This window comes from Manis javanica, chromosome 1 (genome assembly GCF_040802235.1).
Source record: "Manis javanica isolate MJ-LG chromosome 1, MJ_LKY, whole genome shotgun sequence".
NCBI lineage: Eukaryota > Metazoa > Chordata > Mammalia > Pholidota > Manidae > Manis > Manis javanica.
In genome coordinates this window covers 183,217,727-183,239,251 of record NC_133156.1, presented here as the reverse complement: position 1 = coordinate 183,239,251, position 21,525 = coordinate 183,217,727, and the positions used below count along the sequence as shown (strand labels likewise).

At 43.2% G+C, this 21,525-nt stretch overlaps 1 protein-coding gene across 7 annotated transcripts in view; it reads right to left on the bottom strand.

The window, feature by feature from the left end:
• Positions 1-21,525, bottom strand: part of ADD2 (adducin 2) — a 113,701-nt gene that overhangs the window by 76,877 nt on the left and 15,299 nt on the right. For 2 of the 7 annotated variants that reach the window (XM_073211820.1, XM_073211785.1), the window contains exons 1-2: positions 16,613-16,988; positions 12,563-12,639 (exon numbers count right to left, since the gene is read on the bottom strand). The exons of 1 other annotated variant lie outside the window; for it this stretch is intronic. The gene's annotated coding sequence lies outside the window, so the exon portion shown is untranslated. Of the gene's footprint in view, positions 1-12,562; positions 12,640-16,083; positions 16,232-16,612; positions 16,989-21,525 lie in introns of those variants that run through there. 4 more of the 7 variants (XM_073211780.1, XM_036998148.2, XM_073211789.1 and 1 more) reach the window with 3 other exon arrangements.

The window sequence follows — 21,525 nt, the reverse complement described above, 5'->3', positions numbered from 1 at the left end:
AATGCCTGGAAGAACAGCTCTTCAGGAACCCAGATTGGCCAGTGATTATGGCCTCGCCGTGGGTCCGGCACCTTGTCTTCCCTTGGCTCCATGTGCCTGGTCCCTGTACCTCAGGGAGTGGAGATCTCTCTGGTCCCTTCCACTTGACATGCTGGAACTCCAGTGGGAATTATTTACCCATGGGACATGGGACACATGTTACTCAGAAAAATAAAGACAGGCCCTTGCTAATGGTTAGGGCTCATTTTGAGCTTTTCTGAATTCATTTATTCATAAGAATCTTCATAGGATATTTCTTTGAACTGACTTAGAGAAAGGGATGCAGTGTTACACTTGGTGCCCTGTCTGCTTGCCATATTTAAAGTTCTAAAAGAGAAAACTGATTCTTTAGAGAAAGGTGTAATGGAAATTACTAGTGATGCTGGGGTTCTTGTTCACAGAGTTGAAGAATGAATTTTACAAACACTTGAAGTAGGAAAGCAAGTGAGAGGCTTTTATTTAGAGATAAATAAAGTAAGAAGAAAGAGCTCCTGGCTTGTGCCAGGAGTGAACAAGAGTCCAGGGTGGTGCCTTGACTAGAGGATTTATACAGGGTTGAGAGACAAAGGGATAGGGATGCACACCTGACAGATGGTCCCAAAATGTTTATTTTTGAAAAGATACTAAGTTTCTTATCGGTGGGTTATTTTGCAAAGTTAGCTTAACACAAGAAATTTGCTGCTCTGATTCTTTTTTAGGATAGCCACTTTTTGATCTGAGAGATTATCAATTAAGACTGCCTGCCTTGTTTGCAAGATGGGCTGAGTTACTGTTTGTTTGATTAAAATGCAATCTTAGCTTTAAGATATAATTTTTCCTAAATAAGCTGGGCCTTTGAGCAGGCTAAAGTAAATCTTACAATGGTATGTTTTAATTGACACAGTGAAAACATAGGCTATGCTGAAATACTTTCATTTGGGGAGTGTTCAAAGTTCTAGGCCAAATTGCTCCTGGCTTTTTTTTAGTTTTAACTAATCTCACTAAAAGTGTTTAATTCCTAGTTTGATATTTTTACTTTAGAGTATTAATGTGACTCTGGCTTTGCTTAATTGTTTAACAGGGGGTTTTGGTAGGGGTCTTTATCCAGAGGCTCTCACCCTACTCTGTCTAAACCCAAGGTCCCTGTCTCAGTAGGACAAGGGTGAATGCGTGTCTCCTGCTTCCACCCTTAAGAGAAACTCAACACTTATAAAACCAAGTAAATTATTCACATTATAAAAGCTGTCTTTATTTTATGAACAAGTTTCCTAAAGATTTCCTTCAAAATAAAGAGCACAGCAAAGTATTGGATTACCCTGCTCTTCTCTGATGTAAACAACCCCGGATCCTTTTGACTTTCCTCATATGAACTACTTTCCACCTACTAGAACATGGAGGTTGCTTGGACCCTAGCCACTTCTCATACTTTCTAAGTGTGAATGACCAACCCAGAGCGCAATACTCTCAAAACTGGTCAGCACAAAGGAAATTTAGGAAAGGAATACATCTTGGCTCTTGAAGGTCATTTTCTCAATGTACACCACAGGTTATAACAAACACAGGAATGGAAATAAAGGCATACCTGCTCTTTGCAAGGACACGAGACACAATGTCTCTGTAAGGCGTATCATGATATTGTAATTATCAGGCATAAATACTTTTAATGTTTTAAATGCACATAACCTTTGCCAAAAATGGTTTGAGAAAGCCAAAGAGGCTATAAATTCTGAACATGCATACCCTTTAGATATTTGTCTGTGCACATTTGCAATTTAGTTTGTGCTTAGCAAGGACACAAAAGTCTTAAAGTAAGATACTGTTTCCCTAATTCTCTAAGTCTATCAATAGCACTATTGACTATTATATTTACAAACAAAGAGAAAAATAAACCAAAACAATGAATAGGTTTTTAAAATCATCAACGGCAGGCCTACATAGGGTTATCTAATTGTAAGTTTTTCTCATTCAAAAATTAGATTAGTAACACCATCTACCTTATAGGGTTATCATGATCAGAGTGTAAATACCTATAAATATAAAAACAAAAACACAGCACTTGTCTTAGTCAGCTTGGGCTATTTTTACAATCCCACAGCCTGGATGGCTTATAAACAATGGAAATTAATTTCTTACAGTTCTGCAGGCTAAGAGGTCCAAGTTGAAGGTACCAGCATATTCAGTGTCTGGTGAGGGCCTATATCCTGGTTCCCAGACAGCCATCTTTTCTCTCTGGTCTCACAGAACAGAGGAGTGAGGGAGCTCTCTGAGGTCCTTCTCAGAAGAGCATGAATCCCATTTTGAGGGCTCCACTCTCATGACCTAATTGCCCCCCAAAGGCCCCACCTCCAAATCCATCACATTAGGGATTAGGCTTCAATACAGGAATTTTGGAGGGACACATTCAGTCTATAGCAATCATTAACACAGCTTGGCATAGAGTACCCAATAAATGGCAGCCACTATTATTATGGAGCCAAGTAGAAAGATCTAAGATACGTTTTGGAGGATTGAGCCAGTAGGGTTTGGTGATGGATTGGATGGGAAAATAAAGAAGAGAGGGAAACCAAGGACAATTCCAAGATTTTTGGCATGAGCAACTATGAGGATGATGTAACAGATAAAAGTAGGTTAGAGCAAAGGAATCAAGAATTCTAATAGAGTCATGTTAGGTCTGGTCAGTGATGCTGTAAGATGTCCCTATGCAAATGTCAAGGAGGCAGCTGGGTGTACAAGTCTGTAGTCTTACCACTCAGCGATGCTCAAAACAAGCTCCTCGGACCAGCAGCATCAGTATCAGCTGGGAGCTTACTGGAAATGCAGAATCTTAGGCCCCTCCTCAGACAAACAGAATTAGAATCTGCATTTTAATGGGGTCCTTATGCACAGTATAGTTTCAGAAATGCTAACTTCTGGGGAGACAGAGATTTTGGACTCATCAGCATATATAATGAGTCTAAAGCTAAGGCCTGAATGAGCTCCCTACATGAGAGCATGTAGGGAAGTCTAGGTGGCCCAGGGAAGCCATGGGGCTCTTGCACATTTAGAGGCCTGCTGGACATGAAGAGAACCTTGCAGAGAAAGAGGTCATGAATGACCATCACAAAAGTAGTCTCTGTAGCAGAGAGAGGACAGAAGGCCAAGTGCAGGCAGTGGGGAAGAGGAAGGGAGACAGTGAGCAAGGCAACTCTTAACAGAGAGGTGTTGAGAACAGAGAGAAGGGGGGTGGTAGCTGAGATGCTTTGGCAGAAGACACTAGGGTATGCCTGACCCCCAGGGGTGAGGCCGCACCTGAAAGTCAGGGAGAGCAAGAGAGAAAGGAGAGAAAGGGAGAAGAGACAGAGACAAAGTGTGACGATGCAGAAAAGACCAAGATGGATTACTGGAGAGATAGTTTTGAGAAGGTGAGAGGGAAGGAAGGGCCCAGAGTCCAGAGAAAGGACAGCCCCTGAGAGAAGCAGGGCCACTCTGCTCATTGCTTCTGTTCCTCAGTAAAGCTAGGGACACCCAGCAAAGTGGGTGAGGATGGGAATGGAAAGAGATTTAAAGAGAGGAGGAGTGATAAGATATTTTGCAGAGTGGGGAAGTAAACACCTCCATATTGCCAGGTAGTGTGGGGTGCATTTTTGAGATTTGTGGCCATGCATTTAAGAAACCCACCCTTTCTTGTAATATGCTTCATTCCTCCCAGTGGGCTTGTTCTACTGCATGAGCCATGAGAAAGCACATCTTCTCCATCAATCCTCATTATTCCTGTTAGCAGTAATTACATTAAAGGTCACCATCAGCAGAGCAAGGCTAGACAAGGGAGTCATCGCAGAGCCACAGCAAGATGGTGATACTAAAGGACAGAGCCTCTGTCCCCCTGCATGAGATTTATGGCTGGGGACACAGGAATTAATGACATGAAAACACAAGATGCCTCAAGAAAGGAAGTCTTTCCTTCTCTTCTCATAATTCACAAGAACTGCTAGGAGATCTCTCACGAGACCACTGCCTTGGTAAACAACACCAGATACTGTTAATTGCCTTTAATTGAGTTTTGAACAAACCCAAAGTCAATAATGCCTCCTTGGCTACCTTCCTTCTTGCCTGAAAACCAATCTCACTGAACAATCGCAGAGTTCTTTACAGCACTCCCTAATCCAGCTACATGAAGCCCATTTCTGTAATCCAAAAAGCAAGTCTAAAGTCTTGACTCTCCCCTGGAGTTCGCCGCTCTCTCCCAGCACCCACTGCACATGCCCAGAGCCCAGGCACAGTGGGGAGAGCCTCCTTCTACCCTGCAGCCACCATCTATTTCCAACGCTGCGTCAATCCCACTGCCTTGGGAGTCTCCCAACTAGATCCACGTGCCCTCAACCCCTCCTTGTCGCTGTCCTCCATCGCCCACCCTCATGTACTGATGACCTAACCACCTTCCCTCCCCTCCATCACTCTCATCCTTTCTCGTTCCCGGTGACTTCAATATTCACTCCAGGCAGCGATTCACCCACAACCCAGCCTCACATTTCCTCAGTCTCTAATGTCACTCATCTGCCCTTCCACCCCAGTTTCAGCCACCCACTCCCATAGTCATATAATCTAGATATCTTACCATCACCAAAAAGATCACCACCACCAACCTCTGGATTTCATATCCTACTCCTTGACCATCCAGCCCACCTACTCAGATATTCCCCCTCTAGCAATTCTTCAACGTCTCTGAGAACTTCTACTCACTTTTTCACTATCTATCCCCAAATCCCACTCTCCCCATCCCCTCCTTATGTATCCTAAGTGAACTAGTACAGCTGGGTAACAACTCCCTTGCAAAACACCTCTCAACTCCTCTGTACCTGTCTCCTACACTGCATATCCTCAAGGTGCATCCATGTTACAGTATCTGTCAGAATTTCCTTCCTATTTAAAGCTGAATGTTATTCTACTATATGGATACACCCCATTTTTTAGTTGCTTCCACATTTTAGCTATTGTGAATAATGCTGCTACAAACATGGGCGTACAAATATCTGAGTCCCCACATCAATCAAATTGAAATACACATTTTCTTGAATATCTTTTATGTAACCTTCCCTTCCTCTTTCCTTAAGAATTAAACAGTACTGGTTGTCTGGGCCAAACCTGCCTATTTTAGAGATATTTACTGAACTAAAAAGTATATAAAGACGAGAACTTGGAATAAGCAAATGAAAAAATGGTATCAATATTACAGCTGTCTTCCACCTCCCCTCCCTCCTCCCTTTCCTGAGGGGGCAGCCCCTCTTAATACAAACCACAGAACACTCCAGAGAGGAGCTCCCAAAGCGGCCTGTGCAGGACGGAGGGGACAGATACCCCAGCTCCTGCCTTCACCCCCCTGACATCACCTTCCCCCTAGGCCACTCTCCCCACAGCCCACCCAGAGGCTCCCCGCCTTATGCTTCAGCTCCTCCTTTGAGACTAAGGAAACACCTCTCCCCTGTTGGCTGCAGGATGGCAGGGGATTGCTAACATTTAAAAGACGAGAGACAACCACAGAAGAGGTACAGTGGCATTCAAACTCACGCAAAGTTGCTCAGTCTCATTTTAAAACCACAATGAGATACTACCCCACACCAAACAGGATGGCTAAGATTGAAAAAAAAACAAAAACAAACAATACCAAGTCCAAAGCAACTAGAACTCCCTTAAATTGCTGAATGCAAAATGGTGCAGTCATTTTGGAGACAGTTTAGCAGTTTCTTATAAAGCATACTTTTCCCACACCATGCTGCAATCCCACTCCTAGGTATTTACCCAAGAGAACTAAAATCTTGTGTTCACACAAAACCCATATGTCAATATATACAGTGGCTTTATTCATAATCTCTAAAAACCGGAACCCAAACGTCCTTTAATGGGTGAAGAGCTAAATAAACTGTGGCACAGCCATCCAAGGGAACTACTAGTACTCATAACATGGAAAAAATCTCAAAAACAGTATGTAAAGTGAATGAAGTCAGACACAAAAAAGGCTACACGGTATGACCCCATTTCTATGACATTCTGGGAAAGGCGTAACCAAAACCAGATGGGCAACTGGCTGTGGGCGAACAGACATTCACTACAAAGGGGCATGAAGGAACTTTCTACCTTGAATGTGGTGGTGTTTACATGACTACATATTTGTCAAAATTCAGAGAACTATACATCTAAGGAAGGTGGATCTTACACTGTGTATTTCACTAAGCTTGACTTGAAAACAGTGGCCTTCTATGTAATACTGGGGGACACAATAGTAAATAATGCCAGTGACACAAATGAACCAGAACAAATCATTTTTAAAGAACTGGTTTCTAATCCCACAGTAGCAGCACCGTAGCCTTGGAAGAACAAGCATAAGGATATGGTACCTTGCCCTGCACTCCCAGGATCCTTTTCAGGTCATCTGGAAGCTGGGCGATCATCTATCTCAGCCCTCCTTGAACAGGGCACAAAGGAACTCCCTCCAAACCCACAGCCACTTGGACCGTCTGATCTGCAGAAACAAAATGACTGACATCCTGAAAGGCAGAGCCACCCTCGCTGCTTTGTCCAAGCGCCTGAACCAGACCGTCTTACAAGCGCAGCCGCAGAAACATCACTAAAGCAGGTGGGACATACCATGGGAATTAGAAAGCAGGAATGAAGACTTTATTTTTCAAAATCTGGCTCACTGAAAGAATATTTTAGCAGACAAAAGATAATGGAGAGACACCAAGATAGTTGCAGATCAGCATGTGGGCCTTGCTCTGCAAATAGAAACCCTGCTTTCTTGGCCCAGCTCCTCATTTTCCAACAGGCTTGATCTTTCTGAGGATTCCTCCACCCATCTGTGAAGTCCTGATGAACCCAATTCACAGCAATGAAAACAAGACTCCTTTGCATAACTAAAGCTATAGATCTGCTTTATAACACTGTCTACTTAATTTAGTATTGCTTCCTTGGTGTCCCAGTTGCAGAATCTATGGATTTTTGTCCATTACTATAAATCAACTTAATAGATTTGTCCTTGAACAATATTCTCTGTTTTCATGTTGGAAGTAGACTGACATTTAATATCATGGTTAAGATGAGGGCTCCCATTTTAATAAGACTGCAAACAGTACAAAACAGTAGACATTACTTAATTATGGAAAATTTTGAAAATATACAAAATTAGAAAGCATGCTCTAATAAACCCTAAGTCCCACTCACCTAGCCTCAGTGTAGATTGCAGTTTGCCTGAGAGTCCAGCTTATGTCTCTTGTTTCAATGTAATTATTAATAGCGCCTCCTTTCAACTCTAAAAACTGCCAGGTTAGATGACAGATTATATCCAACCTCAACAATGATCAACTCATGGTCTATTTTAATTCACCTCCACCCCCCTTTATCCTCCGATAAAAAAGAGATTATTTTGAGACAAGCCCTGGACATTGTATCATTTCATCCATAAATATAATAGACTTTGGAAAGGAGATTTTAATTCTTTGACATTCTTAATCTGGATATATCTTGAATTCAGAACTAAATATAACAAGTACAGGCTTCAAAGTTGGCAGAACAGTTTTGTTTGTAACTTTAACAGAATTAGACATATAAAGCAGGTTCCCCAAAACAGTTCTCAGTCTTAATGATCATTGCTAAGGCTGCCAAAGGAAGCAATCATCTCCAAATTTGATGGAAACGTAGAGGCAACTGAAATTTCTTATACATCATAACTCCAGAGTCACTTCCTGAACCAAGATTTACTTTCTGAACTTTGGCACCCACAAATTCCTGCTTCTCATCCAGGTGATAAAAGCCAGCAGCCCCTCCCCCTTTGAGCATTTTCTCTTAGTTCCTTACTTTCTGGATCTAAATCAAGTATTGGCACTCTGACAAATGATCTTCTGTAGCGCCTGGCAATTACTGTAACCCACAGTCCTAGAAGTTTTCATCTTCTCTGAATCCTCATTTTTATCCGAATCTCTTTTAGACTATTAGCTAAATTCTTCTTTTAAATTTGCCACTTCTACTTCTCTGGAGTCTGAAGAGAAACAACTGAGCTTGTTAGAATTTAATGTAAGCTAGAAGTCAATCACCTTTGAGTGAGGTAGAAGAATGTGTCAATGCTTCTGGACTATTCTAAGTGGCAAAAGATACTGGAATTGCGTTGATAGGTATTGCACCTCTTTGAAAGTATTTTCATAACAAAGAAAAACAAACTGCTTTGCTTTGAATTTAAAGCATGGCCATGCCAATACAACTGACCCTTGAACAACGGAGGGGTTGAGAAGCCCCAACCCATCAAAAAAGTCTGCATAACTTTTGACCCCTCTTAACTACTCATAGCCTACAGTTTAACAGGAAGCCTTACAGATAACATAAACAGTCAATTAACACATATATTGTATGTTATTATATACTGTATTCTTACAATAAAGGAAGCTAAAGAAAATGTTTTTATAATGGTTGCAAATCTCCAAAAATTCTTCCAATGTATTTATTGAAAATAATCCATGTATAAGTAGTCCCACATAGTAAAAACCCATGTTGTTTGAGGGTCAGTGGTAGTTTGTTTTATCACTACTGTGCATGGCTTGATTGAAAATTAATGTCCTTGGCTTCTAATTTAAGATGTCAGGCCTAAGCCCACCTATACCTATGTTTCTCTTCTCTTTAGATTCCATTAAGTTGATCACAAGGGAATAAAAGTAAATAATACCATAATGACAAAGTGGAAGCACATCTTTACCAGAGGAGAGAGTTCAAAGATTTCTGGAGGACAAAAGGCAGGTGGGGAACCAGTGACTAATGTTTGAAGGCAGAAGAAACCTCAGCCTAGATTTTAGGCAGAGGATGCTGGAGTCAAGGAGGCAGATGATCTGTCTGGCAGAGCCCTAGAGATGTCCTGGACTCTGAGATGGCAGGTGTTAGGGAGGGCAGGGAGAAAAAAGGAGTCTGAACACCCGGGCACAGCTGGCAGGTCTCTGTAAGGAGCTCCCCATCTCCTGTCCCACGTACAGTGGTCTCCAGCCAGGCACTGAGCAGCAGTTACCTCTGTATCTCAAAACAGTGTGCCTGCACTGTATTGTTCTTTCTGAACTTAATCATTGGATGGGACTTCTTAGGGAAACTGCACACACTACAGGGAGCCAACAAGAGCAGCTAGGACAACGCTGGTGCCCCCAGCGTAACAGAATCCATTTGAACTTTACCCTGAGAGCATTTTCCACTTAAGAGCTCAAAGTTTGAGATATGGAGCCCTGAGAAGGATAGGAAATCCTTGCATGTTACTTATTGTGCAGTGAACAGTATCAACCCAGGCAGATATTAAACACTGTTTTCAGCTTCTGGAATTACCATAATTATAGACGAATCATAGAAACCAACATGGCTATGGAACAGTGAATATTTTATCAACTTTGATAATGCAAAAGTAAATGGACAGCAACAGGGAAGGAGGAAGCAGGCAAGGAAGTAGTTTGCAAACTACATTCTTGACTTTCACAGCAGAAAGTCACCAGATGATGATCGAAGTTGGCAAATTCAGAAACAGCAGAATATGCATATTATTTTGAGATACAGAAGTTACTATAGGAGAACAGAAAACACAGCTAAAAGTGGTTTGCCTATGGATAAAGGATGAGGGGAGGGGGTGGGGCAAGGATTGCTGCTTTCTGTTAGATGCCCTTCAATCCTATTTGATTTAGTAACTATGCACATGCATTGCTTTAAAAACGATAAAAATTGAGGGACAGGCAAAGGAGAAAGAAAAGCAATGGCACGTTTTATGAAATAGGAGAAAGGAAGTCTCATGTGCATTCGGAGGGAAGAGGCATGGAATGGGTTAAGCTGGATACCGCATAACTATGGTAACAGATGTAGCTAATTCAGGACACAGATGAGGGTGCTGGAAGGATCTAAGAGAAATGTGGTGCTAAGAGGGAAGGAGAATAAATTCTAAATAAAGGAATGCTGAGATAATCAGTATGGATGCTCTGCCATCTGACACAAGTAAAAGCAGAAAGAACTGAATCCACTCTCCCTTCTCTGGTGTCTTTTCACCATAGATTTTTTATTTTCCACCATAGATCTTTAGAAGCAAAAGCCAAGAGATTATTATATGGGCTCCAGTCAGAGTAAAGAAAGCAAACATGATGAACATACTCAATAAAGTAATACAGGTGGAAAATTATGTCTGTTGTTAGATGAAATTCTGTCTTCATCAAGTCGTCATGCATTCCAAAGTTTAATAACTTCATTTGTTCTTGGAGAAAACAATTTATAAATGACATTCAAATGCATATGCATTTATTTTTCCTTCAATAAAGTGATTTGCCATTGAGCTACCCATTTCAAAAATCCATAGAAAATTACCAGAATATAAAAATAGGAATAAATCTGCATCACTTCTGGTTACCAGGAAGGCTGCCATCAATCGAAGTCTTTGAGACATTGATTCTACCCATCCAGGAACATGACATTCAATTTCTGGAATAAGTATTGGAAGTTCTTATTTTCTATGCAATTGTTCATTTCATCAAGATTTTTACATATGTTAGGATACAATAATGCATAATGTTATGATTTCAAATCTCTTCTCCCTTCTGTTTGATATGTTATTTCTAGTATTGTTAATTTTTTTCTTTTTTACCTTATTTAGGCAGCTAGAAGTTTGTCAATTTGCTGGGCTTTCCAAAAGACCCAACCCGCCAAATAAAAAGTAGGGGTGGGGTATATAAAGTGGAGGAAAGAGTCTGAGGAAGATGTTGATGCCTCAGAGAGATGGGGACAGGGGACTTGTCCAGAAAGATGGTGGTTTGGCCCACCTAGGGGTAGAGTGTGAAGGAAGAAGATGTAAAGCATTCAAAGTAGGTGATTTTATCTTGAGGATGGAGGGATGACAAGGTTCGATTTTTGTTTTGCAAAGATTGCTGTGGATGGATGGAGGGAGGTCAGGTTTGATGGAAGGAAGAAAAGTGGGAGGCTCTGGAGTAATCTGGAGTTCTAGCCCAGAGCAGTGTGGCTGCATGAAACAGAAACCCGAGCACACTAGCCCAGGGAGGATGGAGAGTAATCTCATCAACACAGGGACCAAAAGTCTAGATGGGCCTCATGGAAGCTACCAGAATTGGAATCACTATTGCCACCTCCAGGAAGCCAAGCAGCTTCTTCTCTAAATTGGCAAGGAGAGTAGGGGCATGACCCATGATTTCCCTCATGCCTGTATTTTTCAATTTTTTACTTTTTGGTCACCTCACCCTGACCCCACTCTCGTTTGGGAAGTCTGGGGGTATAAATCAAAGGGCTCTGGGAACTCTTTCAGCACCTTCCACCTTGAGTGACTGGACCCGCAATCTTGGCCTAATACAGCCACCAACCCTGAGATTCCAAGTCCTCACAGGTCCATGACTGGTACAATTAGCTGTCAGTGCATGTGTGGGAGGATGGCATACAGGGTGCCAAATGGTCCTTAGAACTGCCTCTCATAGAAGCCAGGGGTATTTGCTACTTGGCTCAGTAAATTTTTTCTATCCATTTCAAGTCTGGGCCCAGGGAAGACCATTCCAGGTATCAACTGAAGCACACTGAAATTTGTTTTCTGGAAACCACATCCTAAATTCCCTGGCCTCCAGGCCCTGCCTAGGTTGCTTGTGAAGTAAGGTCCTGTGTCAGATCAAAGTAGCCAAGGTGCATTTATGTATGTACTTATATATCCATACTTCTAGCTGCAGCTATTGTGGGGATCAAAACTGCCCTGGTTTGAAGCAGATTGTTAAAGTTCCACTTTACTGCTGGTCCCTCAGCACATGTCAAGATTGCGGGTCCAGTCACTCAAGGTGGAAGGTGCTGAAAGAGTTCCCAGAGCCCTTTGATTTATACCCCCAGACTTCCCAGACTATGCCACAGACATCCAGAGGCACTAAGCCTGAGAATTACTCTAGGACTCAGCTAGGAGAACACTCCTGCTTCTTCCCAGGAGGGCCCCTTTTGAATCACGGGCTGGCTGATGTTGGCTGGCACAATCTGTACCGCATCTTCCAGAGAGTCCTTAAAGAATCTGGGCACACTGTTCTCTCCCTGTTCTCTACAACTAAAAACATCTATCTTCCCTTGCCTGGCGCTGTCTTGGTTTTGTCATGGAAAGTCTCCCATCCCAGGAAACCTATAAGACCTGGGCAACCTGGGCCCTAAATAACACAGCATCAAATATAACTCTGTGTGTGTGTGTGTGTGTGTGTGTGTGTGTGTGTGTGTGTGTGTGTGTGTGTGTGTGTGTGTGTGTGTGTGTGTGTGTGTGTGTGTGTGTATTTGGGCATTATATATATGCATATGTCTGTGATATGTATATATTAAAATGAAAGCTATCAAAAATACTTTTGGGATTCTAGTGGGAGACTAACATATTTTCTATAATCTTTGACAGATCACTTATTACAAAGGAAATTTAAAAACAGATTTGAACAATAAACACAATAAACTTGTTTCAATCCATACATCAAACATCACACTCTACAGAGAATAGATTTTCTTTTCACCTCATTCAATAACATCGGCAAACCTTTCCTATGTACTTTACCTTGGAAGATAGGCAAAGAGGAATCTTGGCCAGAAGCTTGCCATTCCACAGGTGCTCTTTGAGTCTGGGGGACTTTGCTGTTGTTGAAGACAGAGGCAGGTTTCAGTACTACTGCCTTAAAACTTTTTCAGGCTAAGACTATGGCAGTAAAAGTATATTGAGTCAAATATTGGGGCTGCAATCTCTGTTTCAGAGATTCAAAATTCTGTATCAAGAATCTTGGATGTGTCCTTGTACACAATTCAAAATGCAAAAGTATACAGAAATCCCTTTTGAAGAAAAAAAATGTTCATGGACCCAGGGCTGACCTAAGTCACTTTTATTAAAATGTAACTTACATTTCATACTCTCATAAAGACCAATTCTAAACACCTATGCATTATAGCATTTATATAAATATATAAACTAAAATACCAAAACAAATGCACCATAAATACAATGATCAAACTTTAAAATGGCAAATTAATAAAATTAATTTACTGTAACAGATAATACTGTTTTGCTGAACTTAAAACACCATTTTGAGTTTAATGATAGAGATAGCCTCAGGTTTAGTTACTACATGTTATCATTGTATGAATTTTTACTTCAACAATACTAATGCAGACAACTCATAAAGCATGTGTGCAAAACAATTTCATAAACTCGAAAATGTATACAATCATCAAATCACTGTTGTACACTTGAAATCAATATATTAATATCAACTATACTTCAATTTTAAAAAGTTTTTTAGATTTCTGAAAACTAAATAACTTCAAAAACATGTTTACTCTTTGCAGATAACTAGATATAATTAAAAAATCCTGTTATCAAACCACCCCAAATGTCTACATAAATGAGGTACCATTCCATACTAAAAAATAGTAATAATAGTTAACACTCATTGAATCTTACTATATGCTCCGTCTTTCACATGTAATAACTCTAATTCTTGCAATATCACTATGAAACCAATACCACCTATTTATCCTGTATTTTTACATTCTTCTTTTAGAAGAAACTGAGGAACAGAGAGGTTGAGTAACTTGCCCAAAGTCTCACAGCCAGTAAAAATAAATTTGAAGTCAGGCAGCCTGGCTTTACTTAACCATTATACCAAATAACCTCATTGCTTTGGACATAAGGTAGTTAGTTATCAGGGGGTTACTAAATCTGCATTAAATGGAGATCTAATCCAATTATTGCTGAAACCAGCAACAGCACCTTTGTCCTTGCGTTTTTACCACAATACTTGCTGCTAAGAAATTGATGCAACTTGGTCCATACGAAGGCGGAACTAGCATGAGAGCATCATTCCTTGCCAATATAGCAGTGGTGGCTAGGAACTGTTCTTAATGAGTTTGGCAAGCCTGTGCCCTGAGATTCACCTCTTTGCCTCTACGTACTTCTCTGTAATAAACTCCTCTCCTTAGTGTCCCAAGTTACCAGGCCTGCCCTTAGCTCATGCAGGTAGATACAGAGCCAAATGCAGACCCCAGCATCAGTTTTCAGGTTGCCATCAAGATGATACAGAACACACTTTTATTACTAATTATTTAAGATTATCACTGAAATAAAACCACTAAATTTAGAGAAAACACAGATCCTCAAAATTCTACATCCTCAGAACCCCAGGGATTCATGAGCTCACACTGAAGGACACTAAAAAACAGCTGTATGAGACTATCCTTGTGTCTGCCAAGGACATGATTGAAGACATCGTTCCAAATACTGTACCATATTTGAACAAAGTTCTTTTCTGCTCTTAGGATCAAGAAATGTGCTTCTCTTAAGAAGTTTTTATTTTTTGTTTTTATATTCTGGACATGTGACATTTGTGTTTCATGCTTTTCCTGTACAGCTCTTAGTACAGTTAGTAATTATATATTCATTTGAAGCATTTCTTCATTAATGTCAGTTACTTGCATTCATCTGTAAGTGCCACCAAGGCAGAGACCATGTCTGTCTGTCTCATGCCTTTGTTCCCACACCTCTCACAGAACCTGGAGTGGAGTAGGTTCTCAGTGAATGTTGAGTGAACGAGTGAGTGAATGAGGCAATGAATAAATAAAATGTGTATGAGCCATGGACTGGTCAATTTCCCTTTTTGCATGAGCTGCTAGAGAGTTTACAGCTGGGACGAGCTCTAGACAAGGTAGCTGATAAATGTCAGCCTTTTAAAAATCTTAACACTAAACTCTCTCAAGAAACATATTTGCTAATTCTAGCACCATACTAATATTTAAAGCAATTTCAACCCAAAGGTAGAAACGGCATGTGGCATATCATTTTAGGCAGTGTTGCGCATTTTGTACGTTAACAGGCACATTTCTAACAGGGCTGGGCAACTGGGTAGACAAGAAAGAACATGAGACTTGCTACAAAAATGTTATAGATATTGGATCAAAGAATGACTTATCTTTAGTGGGTCTCAAAAATGTATTGACATCATACTAATTATGAAAGATTTGTTTTTACAGTGCCTTATTGGGGGGAAGGGATGAAGAGTGGGGGAGGAGGGTTAGGCAAAATCCTGATCCACAGGCATTGAGAAAAATCTCATCAGTTTACAGAATGTAGGTAGAACATTACAAAGTAAAAGTATTAAATTAGATCAAATTTTAAACAGCCTAAACCCCTTTTTAAAAATCTCTAACATATATTATTCATACGCTAGTGGGAGAAGTGACTTGCAAGTCTGAAACTTCAGCTATCTTCTCTGGTCTTATTTATTTAAAGCACTTTCACTTCAAATGTTGACCAACTATTTTTTCGTTAAAATGAAACCTAATGTTCACATCACATTAATGAGGACACCCCTCATTACACAAGTTAAACATCTGTTACCTCAACTAGACCCACACACTAGATGTGAGAGCTGAGTCCACCCTCTCCAACCGTTTGCAACCGCCAGGACATCAGACCAACCCACCTTTTGGGCTTCGTCAGAAAGCACAAAATATCCATTTAGGAAACTGAGATTTGATTTCTATTATTTACAAGGCTCTTTTGCAATACAATCTTACACAACAGACTGCTAGAGGAGGGAAGAGTGGGTGTAGAGAAACAGATGGGAAATAATCGTGTGTCACAGATAAATGACAATTTTTTAAAGATTGGTAGGGTGTGGGCCGGGGCTTTTGTTTTTGTCACTCTTTCTTTCCTCCTTTCTCTCTCTCCTCTTCCTCTCTCTCCCTTTGGCAGGGGGTGGAGATTACAGAAGAAAAGAAAGGGGGAGAAAAGGCAAGACAATAGGCTAGACCCGAGCGCCTGACGAGCATCCTAAAGCAGTCTGCCCCTCCCACCCTTCCCCCAACACCAGGTAGCCTGCGGTCGCGATTTCAAAACAAGCTGACGCTGGCCCCTGCCTACGGACTGAGGGTGGGCTCCTCCCCGGGTGCAGGAGGCGAGGGGAGCCGGCAGCAGATCGGGAAGGTTAGACGGAAGCTAAGAGATGAGCAGACTGGCAAGACCTCCTCGGGGACAGTGGCCTTTTTTCCCCTCTAAAGTGGTGGAGGCGCAGACAAATCCAAACCCACCCGGGCCCGCTCACGTGCCAGCACCCCTGGTCCAAAGCCTGGCGGCTGCCGACGACACACCTGCCGGCCCCGCAGCTGCGACAGAGCGCAGCGCTACCAGCAGCGGCGAAGCCCGGGGGAGCTCGCCCCGCGCGGTTCCCCGGAGGGCGGCGGCCGAGCGGGAAGGGAAGGGAAGGGAGGGGCGACCCGCCCGGACCGAGAAGAAAGCCCCACCTGCCGGGCGTTAAGCTCACGGCGAGGAGGTCAGACAGTGGCCACGCAAAGGCCAGCGCTTGGGAGCCCCGCTTTCCAAAGAACCTCCAATGTCACATGGTCAAAGAAATCTTTAGGCAAAAAACACAGCTGCTAGCAAGGGCTGCATCGCAGACGCTCTCGCCGACAGACGCTCACCGAGCAACCAACCCGCTGCTGCACAGAGGAAGGGGCTGTAGCGGGCGCGGGGGTGGGGGAGGGGGGCGGTGTCTCACGTTCCTTTAAAATAAACAAAACCAAGGCAAGCCCACGGTGCCCACTCCCCAGCCGGGCTTACCTCCTCGGCATCTTATCCATCTCTGGTCTTCCAGTGTGGGTGGTTGTTTTGTTCGTTTTGCTGTTTTCTCTTTGGGGGATCTGCTTAATGAATGCACCCAGCTAATCTGCAGAGCAGTGTTTTCTACCCATCCTGCAGCCCAGCACTTGTCAGAGCTGCTTGCAAATCCGCCAGCAGTGCAGCTCCTCCGCGTCAGTGGTAATTACGGACAACAGGGGCGGCTACTCCTTGACAAAAGGCTTTCGTTGCCGCGCGTGCCTCACAGCCCGGCCGTCAGAATTAAATCCATTTCCCGCACGAGGCTGGGAGGAAATGCGAGCTCTCCTGGCCGCGCGCGCTGACAAAAGGACGCCGGCGGGGCCCACAGCGCCCCCTCCAGCGGGCGCGGCCGTCAGCCCCTAGGCCCGGAGCTGCAGTGCCCCCGCCCGCCCGCCCGCCCGCCCGCGCTGCCGCAGTCCCGCGCAAGGCCCTCGGCGCACGGCCACTCCGGCCCCGCAACTGCCCGGAACAGCCAAGAGCTAAGATGAAAATTTTGTGACTAGGAAGAAAGGCTGAAAGGTGAGCTCCGTTAGAAGATGTAACCTTCCTGGGATTCAAAAAGCAAAAAGTCTCACACTTGGGATATGGTTTGGGAAGGACATCGTACTTTAGAAGATTAACTCTGTTAGTGATTTTAATAGCAATTGATTGACCATTTGAATTCCGAGCGAAGATTATCCCTAATTCTAACTCCATTTTTAATTAGAGTGAAATTTTTGTTGTTGCCCTACCCTCTGGGCTGTGTGGCCCCAGCTCCCTCCAGTTCTCCTCCTTTCACCCCTCTGCCTCCCCCAGTCTCCTAGAGAGAATATGCGTGTAGTGAGCTGGGAACTCAACAGAGAACCACAATACTTGGTTACAGTCTCAGACCCGCCGTTAATGAGCTGTGCTACCTTGACCAAGTCACTTAATCTTCCTGGGCTTTACTGGCTTGTTCTGTAAAATGACAGTGTACCTAAGGCATCTTCCACTTCTACTTTCTGAGTGTGTGTCTCAATATGTGGTCCTCAGAGAGTAAAGATGTCAAGTGGTAGCTTGGGACTTTAGACCCCCATAATCTCCACCAGCTCCCCAAAACTGCGATATAATGAGTCATAAGAAATACATATTTGGTCATTCAGAGGACCAAATAAATATTTCCCAGGTATATTTGGTCTCCATCCACAGTTCTGGAAAACACTGCAGAGTCTTAAAGGTGAAATGGGTGTCTTGTCATGTTAACAAGAGACCTTTGGACCCTACCAAGGGCCAGGGCTGGAGGTTGAAATTGGCTTGGAGAATTGCTTTGTGTTATGTGTGGGAAGACCCCCTCCCACACACATTGGAATCGGGTCTGGGAACCCAAAAGGAGTTACAATACTATTACTGTTGTGTGTAATACTATTATTGTTGTCATATATGAAAGAACACAAAACACTCCCCTAAATCAACACTCACTCTGTTTTTTAAAATGTGATTTCAGAGCAAGTACAGCTTCCAGAAAAACCCCCTGGTCACTGCCTCCAACCTGATCATGGCCCCTGTTCCTTCTGATTCTGGGGCACCCCAGGTCTTGGGAAGTCCCCTAAAAATATCACCAGGCCCCATCACAGTGCTGCTGCAGAATCAGAATCTCTGGAATTGGACCCAGGAATCCATATTTTAAACAAGCATCTCTAATGATTCTTCTGCACACAAACCTAAATGCCACTCTATGTAAGCTACTACTAATGTAGAAAAAGAGAAAATGGCCAACACAACAACTCTAAGACAACTGGCAGGCATGACTAGTTGACTTCATGGCTTAGATGCTTTGATTAAGCAAACAGTCATTTGGGGGAGACATACATGACAAGAAACTGATGGTGACATCTGGCCAAAGGCCAGCTAGAAACTGAGAACATCAGTCCGAAAGCCCTAGAGAAAATGAATTCTACCTTCTACCATGTAAGCCTGGAAGCAAATTTTTCCCCGTCCTAGCCTTCAGCTGAGACCCCAGCCTAAAGCCACACTGTGCTTTCTGCTTTGAGAGAGACCTTGAAGCAGAGGACCCAGCTAATCCATGCCCAGGCACAATCTGATCCACAGCTATTGAAATAATAAGTGTATTAAGTTGGCAAGTACAGTAATTTGTTACACAGCAATAGACAACTCATGCAGTGCCTTAGCACTCTCCAGGCTTGGACATACTTAACAAGTCTTCCCCAGGGCATGCCAGTGGTGCTAGAGGAATCCACAAGCCAGGGAATCAGCTCCTAACCAATGGCCATCAGGAGTTAGTGGATAAACAGCCCAACTCCCTCATCCCTAAATGTATGGAGGACATCTCTGATGCTAGGACTCCAGGGTAGCAGCACCTGCCCTCTGTTTTTGGCTGAAATATGTCCACCCCTCCCACTGCCCCCAAATTCCTATGTTGGAGTCCTAACCTCTGATTACATAGCTTCCCAAGTGCCACAGCAGGACTGGGCCCCAGATGCCCAGGGGCCCCAACCTGCTCAGTATCCTGGCTTCTCTTCCCTATATCACTTTCCCAATCCCCCATTGGTGTTTCCTGGGCTTGCCTCCCAAACAAACCAGAAATCATGGCCTAATTTCAATGGAATCAAATTTAAGACAGGAGATGGGGTTAAAGACAGTGCTCTCAAAGCCAGGCCAATGATAAACTCTAAGTCTAGACCTCCTGAAGATACCACTCTCCCAGGAAGGATGGAAGGAAGTTCGGCCAACCTTGTAGCTGCAGCTAGCTGTGCAGAGAACTGACCTTAGAGTTTAAGGCCTGGGGCTGCAGTATTGGTCCCAGGGACTATGTGACCTCAGGAAAGACTCTGACCCCAGGGTCTCACTTATGAGCTGTAAAGTGAGGGTAGCAGCCCCTGCCCTCTGTTACTGGCTGAATTACATACTCCCCACCCCTGCAAATTCCTATGTTGGAGTTCTAACCCCCAGTACTCCAGAATATGACTGTATTTGCCAAGAGGGTGTACAAAGAGATACTGAGGCAAAGTGAGACCATTACGAGATTGAAAAATTAGGTCATGTGGGTGGGCCCTCTAAATAGGATGGGTGTCCTTACAAGAGGAGGAAATGTGGATAGAGACCCGCATAGAGGGAAGAGCCTGTGAAGACACAGTGAGAAAACAGCCATCCCCAGGCAAGGAGAGAGGCGTCAGAGGAAACCAATTCTGCTGACGCCTTGGACTCTTGATCTCAGAGAAATTTCTGTTGTTCAAGCCACCTAGTCGGTGGTATTTTGTTATGGCAGCCCTAGAAAACTAAGAGTCTCCTACCACCCAGGGTTCTCATGTAGACAAAAAGGGACACCCAGTGAAAGGGCTTACACTCTTGTCATTGCTGATTAAAACGAGACATGCAGCAACGGCAAGCTTAGCCACATGAGGAGAGAACCATGCAGGGCAGTGAGGCACCACATCCAGCTGGTACAGAGGTAAGAGAACCCTTGTTATAAAGTAGCAAAGAACTTGGCAAAATTATGTTCTGGTGTTTTGTAGAAGGTAGAAATTGCAAGTGATGAAATTAGATATTTAGCAGAGGAGATTTCTAAGCAAAATATTGAAAATGCTACTAGAATCCTCTTTACTGCTTATAATAAGTTCCAAGAGGAGAGAGAGGAATTAAAGGAAGAAATGTTAAACTAAAAGGAAGCAGAACTAGGAGATTTGGGAAATTCTTAGCCTTTCTATATTGTAAGAACTAAGTTCGTTCTGAAGAGGGCACAGAGGCCCTAGGTGAGCAACCATGTTGATAAAGAGCCCAGGGGTGCACCTCACGGATTTAGTCAGCCATCTCAGCAGAGGCCAGGAATAGGTAGGATTACACCATCAAAACCACTGCCTGTTTGAACTAAGGGGGACCAAGAAAGCAGGACAGAATAAAGGCAGGTCGTCAAACTTCTCAGATTCTACAGGACTAGCCCAGAGAGCTATTTAGGGGCAAACGTGCTCTATTCTCCAGAAAAGGGAAGAATGACCCCAAAGGTGATTCCGAGATTGGGGTGCCACTCCTCCAGCCACAGGCCCAGAGGGAAGTTAGTTTCTTGCTGGTTTCAGAGGGCAGGGCCACCAAAGAGAGCTGTGGGCCATGATGTGGCCATTCCAGTGGGCCTGCAACATAGGACACTGAGCCAGGCGATTCTTTTGAAGCCTTAAGATAAAGCAGAATTTGCCTAGCTAGGTTTGGGGCTCACTTTGGACCCATCACCTCCTTCCCTCTTTCCAGTTTCTCCCTTTTGGAATGGGAATGTCTATCCTATGCCTATTCACCACTCTATTTTGGAAGTGCATAACTTCTGATTTCACAGGATCACAGTTTATAGAGAGGAATTTTTGCCTTAGGATGAATCATATCTTGAGTGTCACCCAAATGTATTTAGATGATATTTAATGAGACTTTGGATTTCAGATTTTAGAAATGATACTGGAACAAGACTTGGAATGGAGTGAATTTTGTGTAAGGACATGAATTTGGGATATTTGGGCAGAATGCTATGGCCTGAATTGTCCCCCCAAAATTCTACATTGAAGCCTTACCACCCTGTATAACTATTTACTAAGAGACAGGTAGGAAGTATCAAGGTTAAATGAGGTCATAAGTGTGGGGCCTTAATCTGCCAGTGTCCTTAGTAAGACGAGAAAGAGAGACCAGAGTTTGCTCGCTCACACACAGGCTCTCTCTCTCCATCATGCGAAGCCAGAGAGAGAGAAGGCAGCTTTCTGCAAGCTACATAAAGCAGTCTCACCAGAAATCAAACCTTCAGTCCTTGGTCTTGCACTTCCCAGCCTCCAGAACTTCAAGAAAAAAATTTGTTCTTTAAGCCACCCAGTCTGCGGTTTGTGTTTTGGCAGCCTAAGTGGACAATACATGCTCCGTGCCTT